This window comes from Chiloscyllium plagiosum, unplaced genomic scaffold (assembly GCF_037043375.1).
Source record: "Chiloscyllium plagiosum isolate Xiang-an unplaced genomic scaffold, Cpla_swu_hap1 HiC_scaffold_13, whole genome shotgun sequence".
Lineage (NCBI taxonomy): Eukaryota > Metazoa > Chordata > Chondrichthyes > Orectolobiformes > Hemiscylliidae > Chiloscyllium > Chiloscyllium plagiosum.
This window is the reverse complement of record NW_028270151.1, coordinates 26,772,841-26,791,476: the sequence shown is the minus strand read 5'-3', so window position 1 is coordinate 26,791,476 and position 18,636 is coordinate 26,772,841. Positions and strand designations below refer to the sequence as shown.

Genomic DNA, 18,636 nt, shown 5'->3' with positions numbered 1-18,636 from the left:
CTCCTCGGATGTTGCCTGAACTGCTGTGCTCTTCCAGCACCACTAATCCAGAGCCAACTTTAGAGAGTTCTATCGATAATGATGTTGCTTAATTGGAACACCATTTTCTATATCTACATTATGCATAATCAGATCAGTATTTTTCAGATTATTCCCATATATCTCCTCACATGACTGAGATTATTAATTCTTTCAGGTTATTTCAATTTCCTCTGGAAAATAACTCCATCACTTCTCCCAGTTTTTGAGAACTTTCTTTATTGTCCAATTTAATTTGAGGAATGTCCAGTTCATAGTCATCTGAACTTCGTTCTTCACTCTGTATTGTAACCAGTACCACATTCTCCTTTTGGTTTCCTTCCCTTTCAAAATACCTTTTGAACACATCCACATGACACATGCTGTGAGATTTTTCAAATAATTCACTTCACCCTCAATTTCCTTTTTGATTTGATAATATCCACTAAAACTTGCCTTTAAAGATTTTCAACTACAAGAAGTAACATTAACACTTTACCTCCACTTACGAAATTGTGAATTTCTGATGTCTGATTCCCATTTTATCACATGCTATGCTACTTTCAATTGCTGTCCAACTAACTCACCCACCCTATTCCATCTTTCCCTAAAAAATGACACACAGTCCAAATGTGTGGTTTCTGAACTCTGACTCAACAATTTTTCCTTATTTAATTTCAGTGGTCGTCTCACCTCATGCCTAAAAACTAATTCAAAAGGACTAAATTTAACTGATTTATTAGGTACTTTCATAATTGCAAAAAGTAGAAGTTGAATTCATTTCTCCCAATTCTCTGGATTGTCTTGAATATAAGCCCTCAAAATGGACTTTATAGTTTGATGCCATCGTTCACGTGCTCCTTACAATTTTGGCTGGGATGCAGTGGATTTGAATTGCTTTATTCCGAAACAATACATAACTTGAATAACTTTGATGTAAAATTTGATCCTTGATCCAATTGTATCTCTGTGGCTGGTCTCGTTATTTTTACAAAAAGAGTAACTCTTTGACAATCCTTTTAGCCATGCTCCTACATCAGAGACTAGTCTCTGGAGATCTAGTAGACACAACTGTTCTGGTCACAAATACTGATTCACACTTTTTGTTTTTGGTAGGGGTCCTACGCAATCAATTAAAACTCTGGTAAAAGGTTCCTCAAATGTTGGAATGTGTATTAAGAATGTTGATTTTTATCTCTGCCTGAGGTTTTCCAAATACCTGACAGGCATGAAATGCCTGACAAAATTCAAACACATCCTCATGCAATCCAGGCCTGTAAAAATATCTTGGTAATGTGGGTTGAGTTTTTTTTAACTCCCAAACAACCACGTATTCTTAATTTATTTGCCTCCCTCAATACCTCCTTTCTATAGCCCACCGGTAATACAACTTGGTCAAACATTGTCTCTGATAGTTGAACTTCAAATTCCTTATTTTAATCTTTGATTTTTCCTCCTGTTTCTTCCTATGGCTTTCTGACCTTGTTACCACACAGTCAGGAAAAATCCCAGGCTATACTTCCTGTATCACCTCAGTTACCTGATTTTCCACTGGCTTCCCCAACCACAGTGGGCATCAATTCCATCTGTGATCAAACTGTATTGTTACCCAAGATAAGCTGTATTTCTGGAACTGAGAATTTCTCTATTACACCCATAACCATAGAGTCAGAGAATCATAGAGATGTACAGCACGGAAACACATCCTTCAGTCCAACTTGTCCCTGCCGACCAGATATCCCAACCCAATCTAGTCACATCTGCCACCTGGCCCATATCCCTCCAGACCCTTACTATTCATACACCCATCCAGAAGCCTTTTAAATGTTGCAGTTGCAGTTGTACTAGCCTCCACCACTTCCTCTGGCAACTCATTCCATACACATACTACCCCCTACGTGAAAACGTTGCCCCTTAGGTGTCTTTTATATCATTCCCATCTCAACCTAAACCTGTGCCCTCTAGTTCTGGACTCCCCCGCCCCAGGGGAAAGACTTTGTCTATTTATCCTATCCATGCCCCTCATGATTTTATGCACCTCTATAAGGTCACCCATCAGCCTCTGACAACTCCAGGGAAAACAGCCCCGGCCTATTCAACCTCTCCCTCTAGCTCAAATCCTCCAACCCTGGCAACATCCTTGTAAATCTTTTCTGAACGCTTTTAAGTTTCACAACATCTTTCCAATAGGAAGGAAACCAGAAATGCATGCAATATTCAAAAAGAGGCCTAATTAATGTCTTGTACAGCTGCAACATGACCTCACAACACCTGTACTCAATACTCTGACCAATAAAGGAAAGCATACCAAACACCTTCTTCACTATCCTATCTACCTGCAACTCTACTTTCAAGGAGCTATGAATCTGCACTCCAAGGTCTCCTTGTTCAGCAACACTCCCTAGGACCTTACCATTAAGTGTATAAGTCCTGCTAAGATTTGCTTTCCCAAAATGCAGCACCTCGCATTTATTTAAATTAAACCCCATCTGCCACTTCTCAGCCCATTGGCCCATCTGATCAAGATCCTGTTGTAATCTGAGGTAACCTTCTTCGCTGTCCAATACACCTCCAATTCTTCACCACTTTTCACTGGACTCTCCAATCTCACTTTATATAATGGAACACTGTTCTTCTCACAATGAATTCCACATATTTCCACATTTTCTGGCAATTCTCCTTTTGAATTGCATATCTCCCCTCTCTCACCATCAAAGATTTTCTTGCTCTCCTGTATCTCTTAAAATCTTAATTTCTTTACCAACTCCTCCTGGTACACATGAGTAAATCTTACCTCTGCAAGTAACTTGTTTAAAGAGATGTGGCAATTTTTCTCAATCAACCACTGATCATATTGCACCTTCTGCAGATTTTTAGCTTTCACTGAGTGTTACTTTATTACTTCAACAAAGCTCACTGGCTTATCTTGTTTTCCTTCACCTGTCTTTGCAGTGCTTTTTTGTAAACCACCAACACTGTGACTTCATGGAACCTTCTTGAAATGAAAGCGCCTGAGCTTTTTCCCTTCTTTTTCCCACTAATGGGTTTCTTTTTTAATCCTGTGTTAAACTATCTTTACTTTCTTCAATGAAATTTTTTCCCTTCCATCTGAAGATTTTTCTTTTTCCCAATTTATATGCCTAATAGATTGTTGGAAGGCAAACTGCAGTTTTAGTCACCTTATAATCATTTGCCATTTCTGCTGTGAATATTAACTCATATGAAAGAGCAGAGAATTATCAGTAATACAAGAAGAGAGTTTTTGAGCTCTTCCAAAATAATTCTCTCCCTAAGTGCATCATATACTTGATCAATTTTCAATGTCCTTATCCATCTATCAAAATTACTTTGTTTGAGCCATTGAAATTTAATATCATTTGACCAGATCCCCTCCTTAGATTCCTCAATCATAGTATGCTTCTGCTACTAACTTATAAGCACTTTAGATCACCTCATCTTACTCCCCAGATATCTCCGCTGATCATGATGCAGATACATCATTAGCTCTACCAATCAACTTTGTTTAGATTAACAATACCTATATGGTCACCGGCCATTTCATTTGTTTAGCACCTTTCTCAAATGAAATGAAAAAGGCTTCTATATCCTTCTTGTCGGACTTAGTACGTGGAAATATTTAAAAAGATACCCATCAGGCCTTTGGTTACTATGTGAATGTGCTCCATGACCATCCTCATCACTACTCCTACTTTTGACCTCTACCTCCAACATTTTAAGTCAATTTTGAGTTTTCAGTTTCCACTTTTGAAGTTCAACTTCCCCCATTTCTCTCTTTCTTCTGCTTTCAATCAAAAGTAAAACTGTTTCATTTCCTTTTCATGTTCAAGATGCTTCATTTTCAGTTGAATTGTAGCCATTTCTGAAGTTTCCAATGACATTCATGGCCATTTTAAGTTGCATTCATTAAGTCCTCTTTCCTCACAAACACGGACAACCCCAACTCCAGCTTGTCCGCCGATTCCAAAAGCTTTCCCTTACTCTCTTTGTGTACAACTCCTGAAGTGACTTCTTCCATCCCTAGGAACCTCTCCATGACTGGGAGAGCCATTATTACTCAAGGCACACCCTGTTTAAAGCAATCGAATGCAACACCCAAAATGAAAAACATCAACACTTTTCGCACACTGCAAGTGAGTTCAATAATACTAAACCCAAACTAGAATTCGAGATTTTGATCCTGATAAGTCCCACTTTGTTATGAACCAGATCAAATCCCTTCAAAATATATAAAGAAGATAGCCTAGACCCTAACATTTTCTTATTTTAAAGGCAAATGCCAGGCATTATGTTCCAGATGCAATTTGATATGTCTAACTACCTTGAAGTATGAAAGCAAACACACGATAATTAAAATACAACAAAAGAAAGGAGAAATTGAAATAATTTACTCTGTTGGAATACTTAATAGAAAAATAGATTATTTAACTTCTAAAGAGTAAATATTTCAATGCAGTAACATTCTATAAACCCACCCTGGGAAAATGAAATTCAGTAAAATAGATTGTCTTACATGCAATTTTTCAAAATGTTAAGAGAAATCGCTGAGCTTCAAGATCCCAGTAACTGCAACTGATAAACTAAAATCCTGGCTCTTAGAGGAGTTTGATCACATACATTCAGGTTCCTTCTATTCTTCTCACTTGAAAAACAATACCCAAGGACCTCACATGTGGTTTATTGGATTCAAATAGACAGCTTCGACCTCTCTCTCAAACCTCTCTTCAAACAAAGAACAGGGCAAAATGCATTTCTGAAAGCCATAGTATCATCACGAGACAAATAGCTTCAATTTCTAGTTTCCTATTAGAAATCTTTAAATTCTGTACTATCAAGGATTTTTGTAATGAGGGAAGATTGGCGAATGTTTGGTTATGCAGGAAGTTATTTCTTTCAACATGGGAGGCGTAAGAGAGATTAACTTTATTTAAATACGGCAGTGAGGGGCATGGGTAGAGTGGATGGGGAAATTAACCTCACTCAGTTGAGAATTCAGTTGCTCGAGGCCGCAGAACTGAAATAATTGGTACAAGGTTTTGCAGCAATTTTATGAGAATTGTTTTCATTTGGTGATTCATCGAGGTTTGAAAATATGATCTGGCCATCCATGAAGAGTATAAACGTGGGAAAAAAATAAGTGGATATACACATAGCGTTGTGGAGATGTATAGCATGGAAACAGACTCTTTTGCCATGCTGGTCAGATATCCCACATTAATCCAGTTCCATTCTCCAGAACCATGGGCACAGTTGAAAAATAAGGGGTAGGTCATTTAGAACAGAGTTGAGGAGAAACTTCTTCACCCAGAAGGTAGTGGATATATGGAATGCTCTGCCCCAGAAGGCAGTGGAGGCCAAGTCTCTGGATACCTTCAAGAAAGACATGAATAGAGCTTTTAGAGATTGTGGAATCAATGATTATGGGGATAAGGCAGGAACAGGCTACAGATTATGAATGATCAGCCATGATCATAATGAAAGGTGGTGCTGACTCGAAGGGCCGAATGGCCTACTCCTGCACCTATTGTCTATTTCCTATTTGGCCCATATACCTCAAACCCTTTCAATTCATACACCGTTCCAGATGTCTTTTAAATGTTATAATTGTACCAGCTTCCACCACTTCCCCTGGCAATTCATTCCAGGCACATACCACCCTCTTCCTGAAATAGTTGCCCTTTACGTCCCTTTTAAATAATTCCACTCCCACCTTAAACCTATGTCTTCTACTTTGGACTCCCTATCCTGGGGAAAAGACATTGTCTATTTACCCTATCCATGATGCCCAAAACATCGACTTTCCTGCTCTTCGAATGCTGCCTGACCTATTGTGCTTTTCCAGTACCTCCTTTTTCAACTCTGATTCTCCGGCATTTGCAATCCTCATTTTCTCCTGAATATTTAAGGTCTTTGCCCCAGAGTAGGGGAGTCTCAAACGGGAGTGTATATGTTTACGGTGAAAGGAGAAAGATTGTAAAGAGACCCCAGGGACAACCTTTTCAGACAGAGGGTGGTACATGAATGGAATGAGCTGTGAAAGGAAGTTATGGAGGCTGGTAAAATTACAATATTTCAAAGGCATCTGAATAGGTATATGAATAGGAAGATTGTGGATTAGTGGTGCTGGAAAAGCACAGCAGTTCAGGCAGCATCCGAGGAGCAGTAAAATCAACGTTTCGGGCAAAAGCCCTTCATCAGGATCCTGGTGAAGGGCTTTTGCCCGAAACGTCGATTTTACTGCACCTCGGATGCTGCCTGAACTGCTGTGCTTTTCCAGCACCACTAATCCAGAATCTGGTTTCCAGCATGTGCAGTCATTGTTTTTACCTATATGAATAGGAAGAGTTTAGAGGGATGTGGCTCAAATGCTGGCAAATGGAACTAGATTAATTTAGAACATCTGATCAATATGGATGAGTTGGACCAAAAGTCTTTTTCTGTGCTGTGCATCTCCGCGACTCTATGGCACTGTGACACTGCACTGATGGAGTTCCTGCTGAGATAACTGACCTCAAACAACCACAACTATCTTCCTATGACTCTACAAGATATGACTTTAACCAATGGACAATTTTCCTCTTAATTTGCATTGAATTTGTTTTGTGAGGGCTCCTTGATACCATATTCAGTCAAATATGACTTTAGTGTTTGAACCAAGGTTGGAATGAGGTTAGGATCTAAATCTGGTTGGACCCAAAATTGGTTTCAGTGAGCAGGCTATTGCTCAGAAAATGCTGCTTGATAGCACTGTTGATCACACCTTCCATCATTTTCCTGATGATCAAGATGTGGTGGTAATTCGCTGAGTTGAATTGGTCTTGTTTTGTTTTGCATAAGACAACCCCTGACAATTTTGCATTTGCCAGTGTTGTAATTATACTGGAATATCACACAAGTGGGGCAAATTCCGGAGTGTGTGTCTGCACGACTGTTGCGGGAATTTTCTCATAACCCTTAGCCTTTCCTGTGTCCAATACTTCTCGCCATTTTTTAAATATCGTTTAGTATTATAAATCAAATTGGCTGAAGAATGCTGTGTATAATTGCAAGGTGCTCTGCAGGAAACCAAACTGGATCATTTGCTCAGTACTTTAAATTGTTGCAAATGCTTCAGCATTTTCTTTCGCACTGATGTACTGGATTCTCCCATTGTTGAGCATTTCTACACAGCGGGTGGTTTGCATGTGGAATGAACTTCCAGTGGAAGTTGTGCATGAGGGTACAGTTATAACGTTTAAGGGACACTGAGATCAGCGCATGAATGAGAAGATTTTGCAGAGATATGAGCCATGAGCAGACAGGTAGGACTGGATTAGTTTGGGATTATGTTCAACATGGATTGGTTGGACAGTCAGGTCTGCTTCCATACTGTATGACTCGAAGACTCTGTGGGAATATTTGTGGAGCCTTATCCTCCAGTGAGTTTTTAAAATTTTATTAAATAGATGTGGCAGTACTAAGATCAGCTTAGATCAGAGCTGACGGTTTGGAATTGCTTAGGCTTGTCTATCACTTGCAGTTTTGGTGTCAGACAACATGTCATGTTTTATTCTGACTTCAACAAGTTGGCAATTCATAGTGTTGCCATCCCGTATTATTCATTAAACCAGGGTTGATCACTTGCCTTTCCAGTGAGGTAGAATTAGGATATATTGGGCAATAAGGTTGCAGATTATATTGAAGTGTAATTCTGTAGTTGCTAATGACCTGGAGTACCTCATGTTTTGTTTTCAGTTCCAAGTCCCATTTACCAAAGTAGTAGTTTTTAAATTCGTTTGAGGGACTTGGGCATTGCTGGCTGGCCAGTATTGATAGCCCGTCCCTGTTTGATCTTGAGAAAGTGGTGATGAGCTGCTTGCTTGATTTGCTGCGGTCAACTTTCTGTGGGCTGACCCACAATGCCATTTGGGAGGGAATTCCAGGATTCTGTGAAGGAACAACAGTATATTTCCATATCCGGATGGTGGGTGGCTTGGAGAGGAATTTGCAGGTGGTGTTCCCAAGTACCTGTAGCCCTTGTCCGTCTAGGTGGCAGTAGTTCTGGGTTTGGAAGGTGCTGTCTAAGGATCTTTGATAAATTTCTGCAGTGCGTCTTGTAGATAGTCCACACTGCTGCTACTGAGTGCCGGTGGAGGAGGGATTGAATGTTTGTTGATGTGGTGTCAATCAAGTGAGGTGCTTTGTCCTGGATGGTGTCAAGCTTTCTGAGTGTTGTTGGAGCTGCACCCATCAAGGCAAAGCACTCCTGACTTGTGCCTTGTTGATGGTGGAAAGACTTTGGGGTGTCAGGAGATGAGTTACTCGCCGCAATATTCCAGGTCTCTGACCTGCTCTTGTAGCCACTGTGTTTACGTGTTGAGTTCAGTTGAGTTTCTGGTCAGTGGTAACCCCAAGGATGATGACAGTGGGGCATTCAGTGATGGTAACACCGTTGAATGTCAAATGGCAATGTAGAGTGTCTCTTATTGGTGATGATCATTGTCTGGCATTTGTGGGGCACGAAGGTTATTTGCCACTTGTCGGCCCAAGCCTGGATATTGTCCAAATATTGTTGCATTTGAGCATGGACTGTTTCAGTATCTGAGGAGTCGTGAATGATGCTGAATACTGCAATCATCGGCGAACATCCCAATGTCTGACCTTATGACAGATGGAAGGTCATTGACAAAGCAGCTGAAGATTGTTGGGCCTCTAGGACACTACCCTGAGGGACTCCTGCAGAGATGTCCTGAAGCTGAGATGACTGACCCTCCACAACCACATCTATCTTCCAATGTGCCAGGTATGACTCTAAGCAGCAGAGTGTTTGCCCCCGATACCTATTGATTACCTATTGATTACAGTTTTGCCAGGGCTCCTTGATGCCATACTCTGTCAATTGTAGCCTTGATGTTGAGGGTTATCACTCTTACCTCATCTCTGGAATTCAGCTCTTTTGTCCATTTTTGATCAAGGCTGTAATGAGATTAGGAGCTGAGTGACCCGAGCGAAACCCAAAGTAGCCGTCACTGAGCAGGTTGTTGCTGAGCAGGTGTTGCTTAATAGCACTGTTGATGACCCCTTCCATTACTTTACTGATGATGGAAAGTAGACTGATTGGACAGTAATTGGCCTGGTTGGATTTGTCCTGCTTTTTGTGTACTGGACTATCAGGGCAATTTTCCACAGAGTCGGGTAGATGCCAGTGTTGTAACTGTACTGGAGGACCTTGGCTAGGATAGCTGCAAGTTCTGGAGCACACATCTTCAGTGCTATTGCCAGAATGTTCTCAGTGCCTCCAGCTGTTTCTTGATATCATTTGGAGTGAATCAATTGGCTTGTGACTGGTACCTGTGATACTGGAGAGCACTGGAGCAGCCTGAGACAGATCATCTGCTCGTTACTTCTGACTGAAGATTGTTGCGAATGCGTCAGCCTTATCGTTTGCACTAATGTGCTGGACACCTCCATCGTTGAGGATGGGGATATTTGTGGAGCCACCTCCTCCAGTGAGTTGTTTAATTGTCCATGACTATTTATGACTGGATGTGGAAAGACTGCAGAGCTTAAATCTGATCCATTGATTGTGGGATCATTTAGCTTTGTCAATCACTTGCTGTTTATGTCATTTGGCATGCAAGTTGTCCTGTTTGGTAGCTTCATTTTTTGACACCTCATTTCTAGGTATGCCTGATGCTGCTCCTGGCATGCCATCTTGCACTCTCCATTGAACCAGGGTTGATCCACTGACTTGATGTAATAGTTGAGTGGGGGATATGATAGACCGTGAGGTTGTAGATTGTGCTGGAGTACAGTTCTGCTGCTGTTGATAGCCCGCAGCGCTTCATGGATGCCCAGCCTTGAGCTGCTAGATCAATTCAAAGTCTGCCCCATTTAGCACAGTAATAGTGCCACACAACACAATAGAGATTATTCTCAATGTGAAGGCGGACTTCATCTCCACAAGGACAGTGCTGTGGTCACTTTTACTTACACTGTCATGGACAGATGCTTCTGCAGCCAGCAGATTAGTAAGAATGAGGTCAAGTATGCTTTTTCCTCTTGTTGGTTCCTTCACCACCTGCCGCAGACCCAGTGCCAGATAATGCAATGGCGTGTGTCCTCAAAGTGAGGTTGAGACACTGTTTCCTGGCTACAGCTCCAATAACATTCTGCTTGAGTGTTGTTGGGTCTGTATCCTTTCAAGCAAGTGAAGATTACTCTGTCACAGTCCTGACTCAATATTAGGCTGAACCTTAATCCTCTGCAGTCTGAAATGAATAATATTTTTATGCATAGAGCGTGAGAAATGTTTCTGTTCAATAATTGTATTGAGAAAGTTTGGAGTCAGCAGGTTATGGTTTTAGGAAGGTTTAATCACATTGCTGTCTTCAAAATGACAATGGATTTTATGAATGATTACACTTGATTGCCAAGCCAAATACATATTGACCTACGGGTGCAGAAATTTCTTGAGGGCATAGCATCCTTCAGGGTTCAGTGAATGTAATGTCAAAGATTATGTGAGAGGTTTCCAGGAAACGATAAAGAAAAATGGAGGTCGGAAAGCAGGTATTAGAGGTTGATATAACTTTTGACACATATCATGTATAACCTGGCATTCTTGGTTTCACAGGCTACGGAAAGACACAATATCCTGCTAGTAGCTTTCCTGAGCCTGCTTATGAAGAGATTGAGATTCACAACCTTAGAACAGGACCAGGTAATTATCTTTGAGATTTATGCACATGACACATTATATTTAAATGGAATGTTAATTTTAATTTTCCAATGTTTTCCATTTATAGACACCCAATCTAACAGTTCACTGAACAAACTGGAATATTATACAGGAAGTGAGCTACATGAGGGTGACGATATATGTTTGCAAGGTAGGCCAGTGTGCACCCTCTCTCACACCATTCCATCACAAATTCCCAGTGGAGAGCAAGACAAAACAAAATAATCCCGTCATAGTTAAGCTACTATATTAGTAATCGAGTTTTTTTTTTAGCTTGAAGTCACTCATGAACTTAAATCCAATATAACGTCTGAGTGTTAACTGAAATTGTATATCTTTCAACTGAAGCACACTGGCAGTGTTGTTCAAGAGACATTGCATCATTATTTGTCACCCTCAGTAGATAGAAGGATGATTTTATTCACATATCAATATGCATTGTGATGAGCATCAGACAAATTCACTGTTAGACAATTCATTTGGTAGTTTTTGGACTGTTGAAACTAATAGTTGAAACTGCATTTTTCATGAAAAAAGAATGCAGAAACACCTTCTGGACATTTAACAAAATTCAAAGATCGACCACTGTGTCCATATAAGTATAAATGTTCCATGTGTTCTTCTGTTCAGTGTTCCGAAGAAACAAAAAAAATATAGAGAGTAGCTCCATGAACAAATTCTGCACCTATAAATGACACTTGTAGGGAGAGCCTGAATAGGCTGGGGCTGTTTTCCCTGGAGCGTCGGGGGCTGAGGGTTGATCTTATAGAAGTTTATAAAATCATGAGGGGCATAGATAGGGTAAATAGACAAGCTGTTTTCCAGTGTTGGGGGAGTCTAGAATGAGAGGGCAAAAGTTGAGGGTAAGAGGGGAAAGATTTAGAAGGGACTTCAGGGGCAACTTTTTCACACTTTTATGGAATGAGCTGCCAGTGGAAGTGGTGGACGCTGATACAGTTACAACATTTAAAAGACAGCTGGCTGGGTATGTGAATAGGAAGGGTCTGGAGGGGTATGGGCCAAGTGCTGGTAAATGTGGCTGGGTTAATTTAAGATATCTGGTCAGCAGAGACGAGTTGGACTGAAGAGCCTGTTTCCGTGCAGTACAACTATGACTCGATGATATGTTAAGGCTGTTTGAAATGTTGGTAATGGAAAATACACAAATTGTGAACATGTCCTCAGCAATTAGAAATAAACATTAATTTTTTTTCAAATCAACAGAAAGGTCCTCAGGCCATGCATTTTCCTTTAAGCTATTCCCATTTTTACACACAAAATCTTTTATTTAGAAGTCTTAAGTAGGTTTCTAAAGAGTCCACAACACTTGGTAATTAAGTTTCTCAGTTAAAATAGTTATATATTTTTGTTGAGTCAGTGATGGCTGAATGAATACATAGAGCAGTTTTAATTGATAATGAACCAATTGGCAATGCACTGGATTCCGAAAATGTCAGGAAACAAAACTGGTTAATTTGGGACTTAAGTGTATAAAGTTCATAACACCAGCCTATTTTTCTTTTCTTTTAGATTCATTTGCTTCATTTAGTACTGAATTTGGAAGAGAATATGATGACATTCAATAATTTGAGAAGGAGCTGGGTTGACTTTCATCATTGCATTACTGATTTTTAAAAAAACCCACATTGGTTAATTATGTTTCATTATTGAATGAAATATGTAATGTTACTGCAATGACAATGTGCAGCAGTTGCAAACTAGCTAAATGAATGAAATAGTAAATGAAAAATGATCTTTCATACTGAGTATATTAAGTGTAATTCAGTTCTATGCTGTAGAGTAGTCTATTGATCTATTTGAATTGTTTGCTTTTAAATTGTTCACAACCTTGAATTCTATCTGTTTTAAGGACTGATGCTTACATATTTCTCTCAGAAATGAATAAGTAGTATCTAAAACATCTGAGAACTTTACTCACTTTCCAAAATTGACTGGCAAAACAATATTTGGGAAGGAAAATATCAGCCTCAACATCAACACTTACAGTTGCAGATCATGAAGAACTAGCATCATGATTCTTATGGAGTGACGCTGAATGAATGACAAACAGTAGTTGTAGAACTGCATTTCCATCAAACAAATGTAAGATAATAACTTACTTTTGCAGCAAACAGAGTTTGTTCAGTTAACGAATCATGGTTACTGACTTAAAAAAAACAAGAAAATTACTTGGCATGAAGTTGCATTTTATCATTGTTGCAGTTGGATCAATGAAAACTGTTTGCAGGGGGAGAGGTGGTGGTGTGAGAGAGATACAAATCAGCCTTTTGTGGTTTGCATTTACATTCATAAAGGTCCAAGATAGGAAAATAAAAATATGTTTCAATTGCTTGACCAATGCAGCAATATTAATTCAGTTCTTTATTTAGATTTATATTTCAATATTTCAACATGTATTGCATACAAACGAAATAAATGATATTTGATCAAAATTTGCAATCCATATTGATTTGTCCATTTTTTAAATCTGCCTTTTTGGATGTGTGATAATCAGGTGGGACTTGAATCTGGGCCTTCTGGCTCAGAGGTAGATTTGTAAGCAAATTATAACTAAACGTTGTTCAATAATTGGCCGTAATTGAGAACCACAACTGCCTGAGGTTGAACATTCCCAAAACTAATGTGAGATTTATGTAGAAGAATCTCCAGCACAGCAAAAGAAGAAAACTTGTATTATTCCATTCAGCTTTATCTTGATACAGGGCTTTGAAAAAAAAATTCAATGAATTCTATTTTAATTTGAACAACAGCTCATCACAAACATTCCACTGTGCAACATAATATAATTCTCTGATATACTGATAATGTAAAGATGCTGGTGTGAGACTGAGGTGGACAAAGTCAGAAGTCAAACGACCCCAGGTTGAAGTCCAACGGGTGTATTTAGAATCACAAGTTTTCAGAGTGCTGCTCCTTCATCAGGTGAAGTGCCTTCACTTGACGAAGGAGCAGTGCTTCAAAAGCTTGTGATTTCAAATAAACTGTTGGACTATAAGCGGGTTGTGTGACTTGTGACTTTGATATACTCATAATATTGCTGTTAACCCAGAAACATTAAATGTAATTTCTTTGAGACATGAAAAAGCAAAACTGTGAAGAAATACAATTGATAACTGAAGAATCACTGGGGTGAAATTCATCAGAAAGGATCTGATAGATGTTTTGCTTTACCCACACTGTCCAATTGTTTCAATTAATGCTTCAACAAGAAAATAAAGTTACATCCTTATAGAGACTTCATGACTGCAGGTTTCTCCCAAACACTTTCCAATCAGTAAAGAGCACCTTAATTGGTATCACTATTGCTCTGACATCAAATCACAGATAATCATCTTGACATTGAGCTCAGAGATGGATACATCCTGGCCAAATCAATGGTCAAGCTTCAGCATGTCCTGTCATACATCTCTCATAATGCAGACAAATTCCCATTATCATATGCTGTTTTGAAACAATTGTAGCTCCAGAAAAACTGACAATTAATAATTAAACCCACCCCATACACACAGACCAAAACAAATGTTCTATTTGCTCAAAATCCAAGATCAAAGATTAATTTTGTATGATATATATTAGAAATATTTCATCACACTAGTTATTGATATATCTGCCAAGTGAAGGAGGTCTTCCTACTCCTAATCATATAAGTCCTCATAACTCAATGGGCAATCAATTCAAGCAATTTTGGAATGGAGAACAGCGACTGGCCTTACCAGAGTTCCAAATCCAGTGAAAAGATGAAAAAAAAAATTTGGTTGCTATGAAATATTGTTGACTTTTAATTTATTCTGGCCTAGATTTACTTCTTTCTTATTGCATATCTAAGCCTTGGTAATGACCATACAATGATGATATCTGCCAGTTTTGTCATGATTTCAGCTCGAGACTGAGTGTCACTATGGGAGTTTGATGAGTAAGAGAATGACCAAGTAAATATGCAAACAAGTAACTGCATTTCACAGAAACCTCATGAAAGAGTGTGACAGCTATAATTAAGGAGTTGTCATAAAAGAGCTGCTGCTCTCCATGACTTCAGAGGGGACCAAGCAATTCAAGTGTGAGGTCTCAGATAAACTGTCATTAATTCGTGAGGGAAACATTTCTTATTTATTTTTCAGAATTCAAATTAGTTGGGTAATTGCAAGATTTTTTTCACTAGTAATGAGTTATACAAAAGATAGTTAATTTTATTTGATTGACACTTGAATATTCTCTCTTTATTTTGACCAGGAATTTCAAAAAATAAAGAGGGTGGAGTATTGATTCAATTAAGGATAAAAGAACTGGTAGGATTAGTGACACCACTTAAAAATTCATCAGTAAGATTAATTAAGTAACTGCTATTAAAATGGCAGAACAGGTGAAATGTGACGGTGCAGTATGTGGATACTGGGCACACCAATGTAATCCGAGGGATGCAAGTTTCTATGAAACATTTGTAGCTGACGGAACTTTGGCTTAGTGCATTTCAACTGAAGGTTGAGCTGCAGAAACTGTGACACACATCAGTGAGGGGGAAAGTTACTTGGACACTTTGCTTTGAGAGGCAGTCACATCTCTTAGGAGAGTATCATCTAATTTGGTCCTTGGTCAAAGACTGGAGGGTGTGACTATGAATGAGGCAAGGAAGTGGATTGAGAATGTAGTCACGGAGAACTTGCAGCCTTTTAAATTATTTCATTGTTTAATATAATAGAGCTAGCTAAAGTGAATGGATGACCTTGGTAGAAATTTAACTCTCAGCAAAGATTGTTTCTAGTTAGACATAACAACTCTTTTAAAAGGGTGCATCATCCATTGATAAGTAATGAATTTAAGGAGAGAACTGAGTTCAGGTTACAACAATTAGTTGCAGTTCAGTTGTGTGTCAAGATCAGGTGAGTTAAGTATTAATAACATATTTTGTTTTGGTGTGGTTAATTCAGGAGACTGGTGTCATATCTTGACTTTTTCTGCAGATGTATGTTCTGAGGTAAGATGTCTCCTATGATCCCAGGTTACCATAAATTCATTTTGGAAGAAAGCCTTGATATTGCTTGATTGACAGTCAATCAAATATGAAGATACTTTAAAATAGAAGTTTTGTTTGAAGCCATATAATTTTGTATTTTAATTGGCTTAAATCTTAACTAAGGGAGCTTGAAGAAATAGCAGCAATATAAAACATGTGATCCTAGAGGTGGTCGAAAGGTGTGTCAGGGCAGACCGAGAACTGGAAGAGGCATGGGGTGGAGCAAGAGCCGGAAGGTGTGTAGGGGCGGGCTGCCTTAGTGTGGTCGGAAGGTGGGAGGAACGGGGGCTTGCTGGGTCTGTATTGTCTGCACTTTTGTATGTAACAATATTGTCTCATGTACAATGTCATTGTCGCTGTCTTTTATATGTGGAACTGGGATTTGAGGTTTGTCCTCATCTCCCTGTAAAATGGTTGAACGGTAGGGTTTGGGGCCTCGCTTTGCTGCTCCTCTCCCTTGTAAAATTGCTGTTGTATACAGCTGTAAATGTTAACTGTTTTTTGTAAACTGTTTTGTAATTTGTTTAATAAAATATTATGAAACATGTGGTTTGTACTTCTATATGGCTTTGGAATTGTGTTGTCGCTTAGTAATGTGTTACGTTTTAATGCTTTGAAAAAGAGATGATTGAGAGAAAAATAGGTGACCTCATTATATGCATCCTCGAAAAACGATTACCCCGAGATGAATAATCCATTTGAAATCAACTTTGTCACACCACTTAGAATCCAAAATATTTCAATAAGATTAGTTGTCACTCTTTAAGTTCTCCAGTCCCTATACACATCTATCCGCCATGACGAAGGCCTCCAAGCCCTCTGTTTCTTCCTCTCCCGTTGGCCCCATCAGTACCCTTCCACTGACTTTTTTTTAGTTGAACTGGTCCTCACTCTCAATAATTTCTCCTTTGAATGCTCCCACTTTCTCCAGACCAAAGGGGTAGCCATGGATATTCGCATGAGCCCTAGCTATGCTTGTCTCTTCTTTGGATATGTCAAACAGACCATCTTCCGTAAGTGCACCGGCACCATTCCCTACTTTTTCCTCTGCTACATTGATGACATGAGGAGGTTGAACAGTTCATCAACTTCACTAACACTTTAAGTTCACCTGGACTATCTCGGACACCCCCTTGCCCTTCCTGGACTTCTCCATCTCCATCAACGGTGACCAATTTAACACTGGCATCTTCTGCAAACCCACTGACTCCCACAGCTACCTCCTCCCAGCCTTCCTTGTGTAAAAACACTCTCCCTTATTGCCAAATCCTCTGTGTCCACCGGATCTGCTCCCAGGATGATTAATTCCACCACAGAACAAAGCAGATGGCCTCCTTCTTCAAACACCGCAATTTCCCCTCCCACATTTTTCATGATGCCCTTTAGCACATCTCATCCACTTCCCGCACCTCCACCCACAAACCCCACCCCTCCAAAGACAACAAGGACAGACTCCCCCACCCTGGTCATCACATTCCACCCCACCAACCTCCGGATGCATTGCATCATCTTCCACCATTTCTGCCATCTAAAAACAGACCCCGCCGTCAGTAAAATATTTCCCTCCCCACCCGATCTGCATTCCATAAAGACCATTCCCTCCATGACTCTCTTGTCAGGTCCACGGAATCAATCATGTGTCAGGGATCAATGTGGTTTCCTTATTTCCCCTTTCCACATCTTATCCCCAATCCAACATTGCAACTTCCACCGTCCTCTTGACCTGTCCTACCTGTCCATCTTCCTTTCCACCTATCTCCCCACCATCTTCTCTGATCTATCACCTTCACTGCAATCTGCATCTACCTATTGCACTCTCAACTTCCTTTGCTTCAGTCCCATGCCTCTCCAAATTATCTCTCAGCTTCCTTGGCCCACAAAACACATTCCCAATGAAGGGCTTCTGCCTGAAGTGTCGATTCTCCTGCTCCTCGGATGCTGCCTGACCGGCCGTGCTTTTCCAGCAGCACACTCTCGACTCTGATCTCCAGCATCTTAAGTCCTCACTTTCTTCATATGTCCTTTGGTCAATAACCTAGTTGATTTAGATTACAACAAAAGACACTTATCAGGTCAATCAAGCCAGTACCTTGAGAAAAATGGCAAGGGAGGGACAGGAATTGCCAATTTTCCTATGTGCTCAGACTAGAGATTGAAATCTGCAGACTTCTATTGAAGAAGGTTGAGATGAATTCAGCTCTGAATTTAGGTTTGGTCATTAGTTTTGCATGTTTATTTTCTACCATATTATTATTTGCAGTGCAGTAATATTTGCATTGGAGGAGGCTGCAATTCACAATTTCACATATAGTTTCATTATTGAAATGAATCAGGAATTGATTAAGGCAGTGTTTTTTTTGATACCCAACTGTGGGCAACATGTGTGTTCATCTAGAAATGTGTCTGCATATTATTCCAGACATGACGTCATCATTTAGAAAGTATGGGTGGCATCATTTGCAAATATTGCACTGAAGATGCGCAGTAAGTGCATTCATCTTTGAAACAAATTTCAGTGGCAGAAATGGGAGTGATGGGAGGACAGAGTGAGGGAGTAGGGACAAATGGGGTTAGGGGAGAATTGGTGGAGGGGGAGAGATTTGATGCTGACATCCCCACCACCCTCCACATTACAAAACCCCAGATCCTGATTCCCCTCTCCTGTATTCCAATCTCAATTCCCCTTCCAATTTGCATTCGCTAGAACCATTTAAAGCGCTTGCATAATGTAAAGCAGGATATAAAGATCATACGCTAGTGTCAGCAAACATAACCAAAAGTGCTTCCTAAGCCCCACAAGTATGAACATGTGCTAATTCAAATGCACGCATATGCATGACTCCAAACC

The 18,636-nt window shown here is 39.8% G+C and overlaps 1 pseudogene; it reads left to right on the top strand.

Annotated features, from left to right (window-relative positions):
* The window catches only part of LOC122556107 (scavenger receptor cysteine-rich type 1 protein M130-like), a 151,274-nt pseudogene that overhangs the window by 56,964 nt on the left and 75,674 nt on the right, over nt 1-18,636 (top strand).